The 9,694-nt window shown below is 34.9% G+C and overlaps 1 pseudogene; it reads left to right on the top strand.

Moving 5' to 3' along the window:
- Nucleotides 1-9,248: 9,248 nt before the first annotated feature.
- On the top strand, nucleotides 9,249-9,365 carry LOC123388149 (annotated as a pseudogene).
- Nucleotides 9,366-9,694: the final 329 nt, after the last annotated feature.

Below are 9,694 nucleotides of genomic sequence, written 5' to 3'. Positions count from 1 at the left end.
GACATGATCCAGACTTTTGATCACCTTTGTCTAAATATTTCTATTTTAACAAAGTCCTTTTTAATACTCAGAGACTAAAACATAGAAAAATACTCTGATTTTTATCTCACTAGAGTGGAAAATATATGGTTACCCATTAACTAATGATATCCATGTCTACATTAGATCCATGACATTTTTAATTCTTGGGAGCTTTTGGTTAAATGAGTTTTTTAAGCTTCCTTTAAATGAAGCTTTAAGCCATCACCACATGAATAAAATTAAAGAACTAAATGAAAACAAGCCAAGTATTTACAGAGTAATAGAATGTGCAGTGGAAAGAGTACAATTCTGAAATCATAAAGCCTAAATTAGTGTGATACATCTTTATCAGCCATGTAATCATAAACCAGTTATCTAAATGTGTTAGCCTCAGTTTTTTCACCCATGAAATGGTGATGATAATACTTATTATGCAGAGTTGTTGTGTGGATGTAATGAAGCATGGAGCATGAGAGTCTCGTATTCCATGCTAAAATGATAGCTATTTTTATACTTATAATAATTCTAATAATAGTAATTAAATTGTTCAAAATGATAATATTCATTTATATTGAGGCATTGTATTGACTATTCATAGACACATTTACCAAAATAAATTTCATTTTACTTTACCCCCTCTGAGGCTATATATTCCTTAATTCAATATGAATCTTATTATGAATAATAATTACCATGATAAATATGCTGATTTTTCTTCTATTTAATTTTAGGGAAGTATCCTTTACTGTTGAACATAAAGAAACTTAAGCAAGTCTGTCTTATTCAAGATTTGCATGCTGCTTTCTTATGAAACTAGATTATAGAGTTGTATGAAATATATTCATGCAGTTAAGACATTTATATTTGGAAAACTGGGTGGTCAGTTTAGTATTTCAAAAGAAGATTTTAAATTTAAACCTTAAAACTGAGCTCTTTCAGCCTTATTTATAGACCATCCTTCATGCTTCATAAGTATTCCTTCATTGTAAACTAACTAATAGTGTTTGTCACAGTGTATATAACTAAAATGGATTTTGTATTCTATTATTTCAGAGTTAGTTGCAGTTTCTATTTCCTTACTTCCTTTTTTGAAAAATAGATTAATTCTACAAAAAGTTATTTCCAGCTTTATTGAAAAATAATTGACATATTATAATTTGTAAATTTAAGAAATGATTTCTTATAACACTGCAAACTTTTAACATTGTGTAAATTTTGTACCATTTGATAAATTGGTATACATCTGTATTGCAATATAATCTACATAAAAATGTTAATACATCTACTATCTCATATAGTTGCCTCTGTTTTTTATGCATGTATGGTAAGGAATTGTAAGATCTACTCTCTTAGCAACTTTAATGTATATAGTACAGTAGAGATAAACTTCAGAGGTCTTGTGGGTTTTGTTCCAGACCACCTCAATAAAGTGATTATCTCAATAAACTAAGTCAAATCATTATTATTTTTTTTGGTTTCCCAGTGCAAATAAAAAATTATGTTTCCCAGTGCATATAAAAAATAAACACTATACTGTACTGTTCAAAAGCATTATGTCTTTAAGGAAAAACAATGTATATACCTTAAGTAAACTAGTTCTGAGTTTTCAGTGGGTCATAATTACTGATAACAGATCACCATAACAAATACAATAATAATGAAAAAACTTGAAATATTGCAAGAATTACCAACATGTGACAGAGAGACACAAAATGAACAAATGTTGTTAGAAAAATGGTGGCAGCAGACCTATTTTATACAAGATTGCTATAAACTTTCAACTTGTAAGAATGTGATATATGCAAAATTTAATAAAGGGAAGCACAAAAAAAAGTATGTATATATTATTAACTATGATCATCATGCTGTACATTAGATCCCCAGAACTTTTTCCTATTATAGTTGCAAGTTTGTACCCTTTGACCACCTTATTCCACCCCAGGTTCACCCCTTGTCAACTCAACTCTAAGTTTCCATTAGTTTGCTTTTTCTTCAGATTCTGTATGTAAGGGTTATCGTAATACATAAATTAAAAAATATATAAAATCTTTGAAATATTTCACTTAGTATAATACCTTCAAGATCCATCCATGGTATTGTAAATGGCAGTATTTATTAATTTTTCATGGTTAAGTAGTATTCCATAGTATATATTTACCATACTTATTTTATTCATTCATCCATGAATGGATACTGAAGTTATTTCCATCTCTTGCTTAGAGTTAATAATTTTATAATGAACATAAGAGTGCAGATATGTCTTCGAATAGTGACTTCGTTTCCTTTAGATATATACCTAGAAGTGGGATTACTGAATCATATGGTAATTTTACTTTTAATAATATGAATAGTCTCCATACTGTTTTCCATACAAATTTATATCCCTATCACAGTGCATAAGTTCCGCATTTTACCCAATATTTACCAAAATTTGTTAGTTTTAATTTTTTGGTAGTATATATTCTAATAGTTAGTAATATCTTGCTGTGTTTTTCAGAGGTAAACAACAACAACAACAACATAATGACTTTGCCCTGAGTTTTTTACGTTGAGCACTTTTTTTTTTTTTGGATATAATTATTTATTTTTTATAAACATATATTTTTATCCCCAGGGTTACAGGTCTGTGAATCACCAGGTTTACACACTTCACAGCACTCACCAAAGCACATACCCTCCCCAATGTCCATAATACCACCCCCTTCTCCCATGCCCCTCCCCCCAGCAACACTCAGTTTGTTTTGTGAGATTAAGAGTCACTTATGGTTTGTCTCCCTCCCAATCCCATCTTCTTTCATTTATTCTTCTCGTACTCACTTAAGCCCCCATGTTGCAACACCACTTCCTCATATCAGGGAGATCATATGATAGTTGTCTTTCTCCGCCTGACTTATTTCGCTAAGCATGATACGCTCTAGTTCCATCCATGTTGTTGCAAATGGCAAGATTTCATTTCTTTTGATGGCTGCATAGTATTCCATTGCGTATATATACCATATCTTCTTGATCCATTCATCTGTTGATGGACATCTAGGTTCTTTCCATAGTTTGGCTATTGTGGACATTGCTGCTATAAACATTCGGGTGCACGTGCCCCTTTGGATCACTAAGTTTGTATCTTTAGGGTAAATACCCAATAGTGCAATTGCTGGGTCATAGGGCAGTTCTATTTTCAACATTTTGAGGAACCTCCATGCTGTTTTCCAGAGAGGTTGCACCAGCTTGCATTCCCACCAACAGTGTAGGAGGGTTCCCCTTTCTCCGCATCCTCGCCAGCATTTGTCATTTCCTGACTTGTTGATTTTAGCCATTCTGACTGGTGTGAGGTGATATCACATTGTGGTTTTGATTTGTATTTCCCTGATGACGAGTGATATGGAGCACTTTTTCATGTGTCTGTTGGCCATCTGGATGTCTTCTTTGCAGAAATGTCTGTTCATGTCCTCTGCCCATTTCTTGATTGGATTATTTGTTCTTTGGGTGTTGAGTTTGCTAAGTTCTTTATAGATTCTGGACACTAGTCCTTTATCTGATATGTCGTTTGCAAATATCTTCTCCCATTCTGTCAGTTGTCTTTTGGTTTTGTTAACTGTTTCCTTAGCTGTGCAAAAGCTTTTGATCTTGATGAAATCCCAATAGTTCATTTTTGCCCTTGCTTCCCTTGCCTTTGGCGTTGTTCCTAGGAAGATGTTGCTGCGGCTGAGGTCGAAGAGGTTGCTGCCTGTGTTCTCCTCAAGGATTTTGAAGGATTCCTTTTGCACATTGAGGTCCTTCATTCATTTTGAGTCTATTTTTGTGTGTGGTGTAAGGAAATGGTCCAATTTCATTTTTCTGCATGTGGCTGTCCAATTTTCCCAGCACCATTTATTGAAGAGGCTGTCTTTTTTCCATTGGACATTCTTTCCTGCTTTATCGAAGATTAGTTGACCATAGAGTTGAGAGTCTATTTCTGGGCTCTCTATTCTGTTCCATTGATCTATGGGTCTGTTTTTGTGCCAGTACCATGCTGTCTTGATGATGACAGCTTTGTAATAGAGCTTGAAGTCCGCGATTGTGATGCCACCAACGTTGGCTTTCTTTTTCAATATCCCTTTAGCTATTCGAGGTCTTTTCTGGTTCCATATAAATTTTAGAATTATTTGTTCCATTTCTTTGAAAAAGATGGATGGTACTTTGATAGGAATTGCATTAAATGTGTAGATTGCTTTAGGTAGCATAGACATTTTCACAATATTTATTCCTCCAATCCAGGAGCATGGAACATTTTTCCATTTCTTTGTGTCTTCCTCAATTTCTTTCATGAGTACTTTATAGTTTTCTGAGTATAGATTCTGTGTCTCTTTGGTTAGGTTTATTCCTAGGTATCTTATGGTTTGGGGTGCAATTGTAAATGGGATTGACTCCTTAATTTCCCTTTCTTCTGTCTTGCTGTTGGTGTAGAGAAATGCAACTGTTTTCAGTGCATTGATTTTATATCCTGACACTTTACTGAATTCCTGTATAAGTTCTAGCAGTTTTGGAGTGGAGCCTTTTGGGTTTTCCACATATAGTATCATATCATCTGCGAAGAGTGATAATTTGACTTCTTCTTTGCCGATTTGGATGCCTTTAATTTCCTTCTGTTGTCTGATTGCTGAGGCTAGGACCTCTAGTACTATGTTGAATAGCAGTGGTGATAATGGACATCCCTGCCATGTTCCTGACCTTAGCGGAAAAGCTTTCAGTTTTTCTTTATTGAGAATGATATTTGCGGTGGGTTTTTCATAGATGGCTTTGATGATATTGAGGTATGTGCCCTCTATCCCTACACTTTGAAGAGTTTTGATCAGGAAGGGATGCTGTACTTTGTCAAATGCTTTTTCAGCAATTATTGAGAGTATCATATGGTTCTTGTTCTTTCTTTTATTGATGTGTTGTATCACATTGACTGATTTGCGGATGTTGAACCAACCTTGCAGCCCTGGAATAAATCCCACTTGGTCGTGGTGAATAATCTTTTTAATGTACTGTTGAATCCTATTGGCTAGTATTTTGGTGAGTATTTTCACATCTGTGTTCATCAAGGATATTGGTCTATAGCTCTCTTTTTTGGTGGGATCCTTGTCTGGTTTTGGGATCAAGGTGATGCTGGCCTCATAAAATGAGTTTGGAAGTTTTCCTTCCATTTCTATTTTTTGGAACAGTTTCAGGAGAATAGGAATTAGTTCTTCTTTAAATGTTTGGTAGAATTCCCCCGGGAAGCCGTCTGGCCCTGGGCTTTTGTTTGTTTGGAGATTTTTAACGACTGTTTCAATCTCCTTACTGGTTATGGGTCTGTTCAGGCTTTCTATTTCTTCCTGGTTCAGTTGTGGTAGTTTATATGTTTCTAGGAATGCATCCATTTCCTCCAGATTGTGAAATTTATTGCCGTAGAGTTGCTCATAGTATGTTCTTATAATAGTTTGTATTTCTTTGGTGTTAGTTGTGATCTCTCTTCTTTCATTCATGATTTTATTTATTTGGGTCCTTTCTCTTTTCTTTTTGATAAGTCGGGCCAGGGGTTTATCAATTTTATTAATTCTTTCAAAGAACCAGCTCCTAGTTTCGTTGATTTGTTCTATTGCTTTTTTGGTTTCTATTTCATTGATTTCTGCTCTGATCTTTATGATTTCTCTTCTCCTGCTAGGCTTAGGGTTTCTTTCTTCTTCTATCTCCAGCTCCTTTACGTGTAGGGTTAGATTGTGTACCTGAGACCTTTCTTGTTTCTTGAGAAAGGCTTGTACCACTATATATTTTCCTCTCAGGACTGCCTTTGTTGTGTCCCACAGATTTTGAACCGTTGTATTTTCATTATCATTTGTTTCCATGATTTTTTTCAATTCTTCTTTAATTTCCCGGTTGACCCATTTATTCTTTAGAAGGATGCTGTTTAGTCTCCATGTATTTTGGTTCTTTTCAAACTTCCTTTTGTGGTTGAGTTCTAGCTTTAGAGCATTGTTGTCTGAAAATATGCAGGGAATGATCCCAATCTTTTGATACTGGTTGAGTCCTGATTTAGGATCGAGGATGTGATCTATTCTGAATAATGTTCCATGTGCACTAGAGAAGAATGTGTATTCTGTTGCTTTGGGATGAAATGTTCTGAATATATCTGTGATGTCCATCTGGTCCAGTGTGTCGTTTAAGGCCTTTATTTCCTTGCTGATCTTTTGCTTTGATGATCTGTCCATTTCAGTGAGGGGGGTGTTAAAATCCCCCACTATTATTGTATTATTGTTGATGTGTTTCTTTGATTTTGTTATTAATTGGTTTATATAGTTGGCTGCTCCCACGTTGGGGGCATAGATATTTAAAATTGTTAAATCTTCTTGCTGGACAGACCCTTTGAGTATCATATAGTGTCCTTCCTCATCTCTTATTATAGTCTTTGGCTTAAAATCTAATTGATCTGATATAAGGATTGCCACTCCTGCTTTCTTCTGATGTCCGTTAGCATGGTAAATTCTTTTTCACCCACTCACTTTAAATCTGGAGGTGTCTTCGGGCTTAAAATGAGTTTCTTGGAGGCAACATATAGATGGATTTTGTTTTATTATCCATTCTGATACCCTGTGTCTTTTGACAGGGGCATTTAGCCCAATAACATTCAGGGTAACTATTGAGAGATATGAATTTAGTGCCATTGTTTTGCCTGTAAGGTGACTGTTACTGTATATGGTCTCTGTTCCTTTCTGATCTACCACTTGTAGGCTCTCTCTGCTTAGAGGACCCCTTTGAAGATTTCCTGTAGAGCTGGTTTGGTGTTTGCAAATTGTTTCAGTTGTTGTTTGTCCTGGAAGCTTTTAATCTCTCCTTCTATTTTCAATGATAGCCTAGCTGGATATAGTATTCTGGGCTTCATGTTTTTCTCATTTAGTGCTCTGAAAATATCATGCCAGCTCTTTCTGGCCTGCCAGGTCTCTGTGGATAAGTCAGCTGCCAATCTAATATTTTTACCATTGTATGTTACAGACTTCTTTTCCTGGGCTGCTTTCAGGATTTTCTCTTTGTCACTGAGACTTGTAAATTTTACTACTAGGTGACGGGGTGTGGGCTTATTCTTATTGATTTTGAGGGGCATTCTCTGAACCTCCTGAATTTTGATGCTCGTTCCCTTTGCCATATTGGGGAAATTCTCCCCAATAATTCTCTCTAGTATACCTTCTGCTCCCCTCTCTCTTTCTTCTTCTTCTGGAATCCCAATTATTCTAATGTTGTTTTGTCTTATGGTGTCACTTATCTCTCGAATTCTCCCCTCGTGGTCCAGTAGCTGTTTGTCCCTCTTTTGCTCAGCTTCTTTATTCTCTGTCATTTGGTCTTCTATATCACTAATTCTTTCTTCTGCCTCATTTATCCTAGCAGTGAGAGCCTCCATTTTTGATTGCACCTCATTAATAGCTTTTTTGATTTCAACTTGGTTAGATTTTAGTTCTTTTATTTCTCCAGAAAGGGCTTTTATATCTCTCGAGAGGGTTTCTCTAATATCTTCCATGCCTTTTTCGAGCCCGGCTAGAACCTTGAGAATTGTCATTCTGAACTCTAGATCTGACATATTACCAATGTCTGTATTGATTAGGTCCCTAGCCTTCGGTACTGCCTCTTGTTCTTTTTTTTTTGTGTTGAATTTTTCCGTCTTGTCATTTTGTCCTGAGAAGAGTATATGAAGGGGCAAGTAAAATACTAAAAGGATGGCAACAACCCCAGGAAAATATGCTTTAACCAAATTAGAAGAGATCCCAAATCGTGAGGGGGGAGAAAGGGGATAAAAAGAGGTTCAAAAAGGAAGAAAGAAAGAAAAAAAAAGAATTTAAAAAAAAAGAAAACACCTTTCAGAAAGTGGTTGTTTTTCTGTTTCCAGAATTGCTGTTCTTCTTCTCTTCGATCTCCGATGGATTTTCAGGTGTTTGCAATCTTTAGATAAGCTATCTAGCTGATCTCCGGCTAGCTGAAGTAGTCTCAGCCTGTTACTTCTCCGCCATCTTGACTCCTCCCCCCGTTGAGCACTTTTTAATGCTCCTGTTGGTCATTTATATAACTTTTTTGAATAAAAAGTCTATTGAGATCCTTTTGCTATTTTTTTAATTATATATTTTTTCTTTTTGTATCTGTTGGTTATTAACCTCTTTTCAGATATAAGATTTGTAAGTATTTTCTTCCATTCTGTGGATTGTGTTTTCATTCCCTTTTTTTTTGGCAATGCAGAAACTTTAGTTTGATGTAATACCATTTATTTATTTTTGCTTTTTTTGCTTGTGTTTTTGGTCTGGTATCCAAAAAACTATTGGCAAGACCAATGTCAAGGAGAATTTTTCCTATGTTTTCCTTTAGGAAATTTAGTTTCATGCATCACATTTAAGTCTTTAATCTATTTCAAGTTAAGATTGATGAGTGATATAAGGTTCCAGTTTCATGCTGGTTTATGTGACTATTCAGTTTTAAATATCATTTATTTGAACAGACTATCTTTACCCATTACATATGTTGGCCCCTGTCAAATATTAGGTGACTTATGAAAGGATTTATTTCTGGACTCTCAATTCTGTTCTACTTGTTTATTGGTCTGTTTTTATGCCAGTATACTTTATTGTTTTGAGCATGGGGGTTTTGTAGTATAGTTTCAAATCAAGAAGTGTAATTTCTCTTCTTCATTCTTTCTCAGAACTGCTTTGATTATTTGTTTGTCTCATATAAATTTTAGGATTCTTTACTTACTTCTGTAAAAACACAATATTGGATTTTTTAAAAGATTATTTATTTCTTTATTTGAGAGAGAGAGATGACAAGCAGGCAGAGAGGCAGGCAGAGAGAGAAGAGGTAGCAGCTTCCTGCTGAGCAGAGAGGCTGATGCGGGGCTCGATCCCAGGACCCTGGGATCATGTCCTGAGCCGAAAGCAGCAGCTTAACCCACTGAGCCACCCAGGTGCCCCTAACATTGGATTTTTGGTAGGAATTGAATTTACAGATGGTTTTCGGTAGTATGGACATTTTAACAATGTTAATTCTTACCATTCATAAATATGAACTATCTTTCCATTTGTGTCTCCTTCAATTTCTTTATCAATGTCATAGATTATGGGGTACAGAACTTTCATCGTCTTAGTTAAATCTTATCCTAAGTATTTTATTAGTTTTGATGCTAGTGTGAATTAGATTGTTCTCTTTATTTTTTCAGATAGTTCATCATTAGAGTCTTAAAATGCTCCTGTCTTGTACTTACTTTGGCAGCACATATACTAAAATTGGAATGATGCAGAGAAGATTAGCATGATCACTGAGCAAGGATGACATGAAAAACTATTAAAAAAATGAAACAAAACAAAATTCTTGTCTTTTATATATTCATCTTGTATTTGGCAGCTTTACTAAATTTGTTTATTCAAAATTTTTATGAATTTTTTAGGATTCTTTTACATGTAAGTTCATGTTATCCAAAAAAAGAAAATTTTACTTCTTCTTTTTTTTTTTTTGGAGTCTTTTATTTCTTTGTGTTCCTTGTTTCTCTGGCTAGGACATCCAGTACTATGTCAAATGAGAGTAGTGAAAGTGGACACACTTGTCTTTTTTCTGATCTTTAAGGGGAAAACTTTCAAACTTTTTTGATTGAATATGAGATTAGCTCTGGGCTTGCAATATGTGTTTTTTCTTTAATGGATTT

This window comes from Mustela putorius, unplaced genomic scaffold (genome assembly GCF_011764305.1).
Source record: "Mustela putorius furo isolate JIRA1106 unplaced genomic scaffold, ASM1176430v1.1 tig00003881_pilon_pilon_pilon, whole genome shotgun sequence".
In the NCBI taxonomy this organism is placed as follows: Eukaryota; Metazoa; Chordata; class Mammalia; order Carnivora; family Mustelidae; genus Mustela; species Mustela putorius.
Note: the sequence above shows the minus strand (reverse complement) of the source record. Positions and strands in the feature narration are given on the sequence as shown.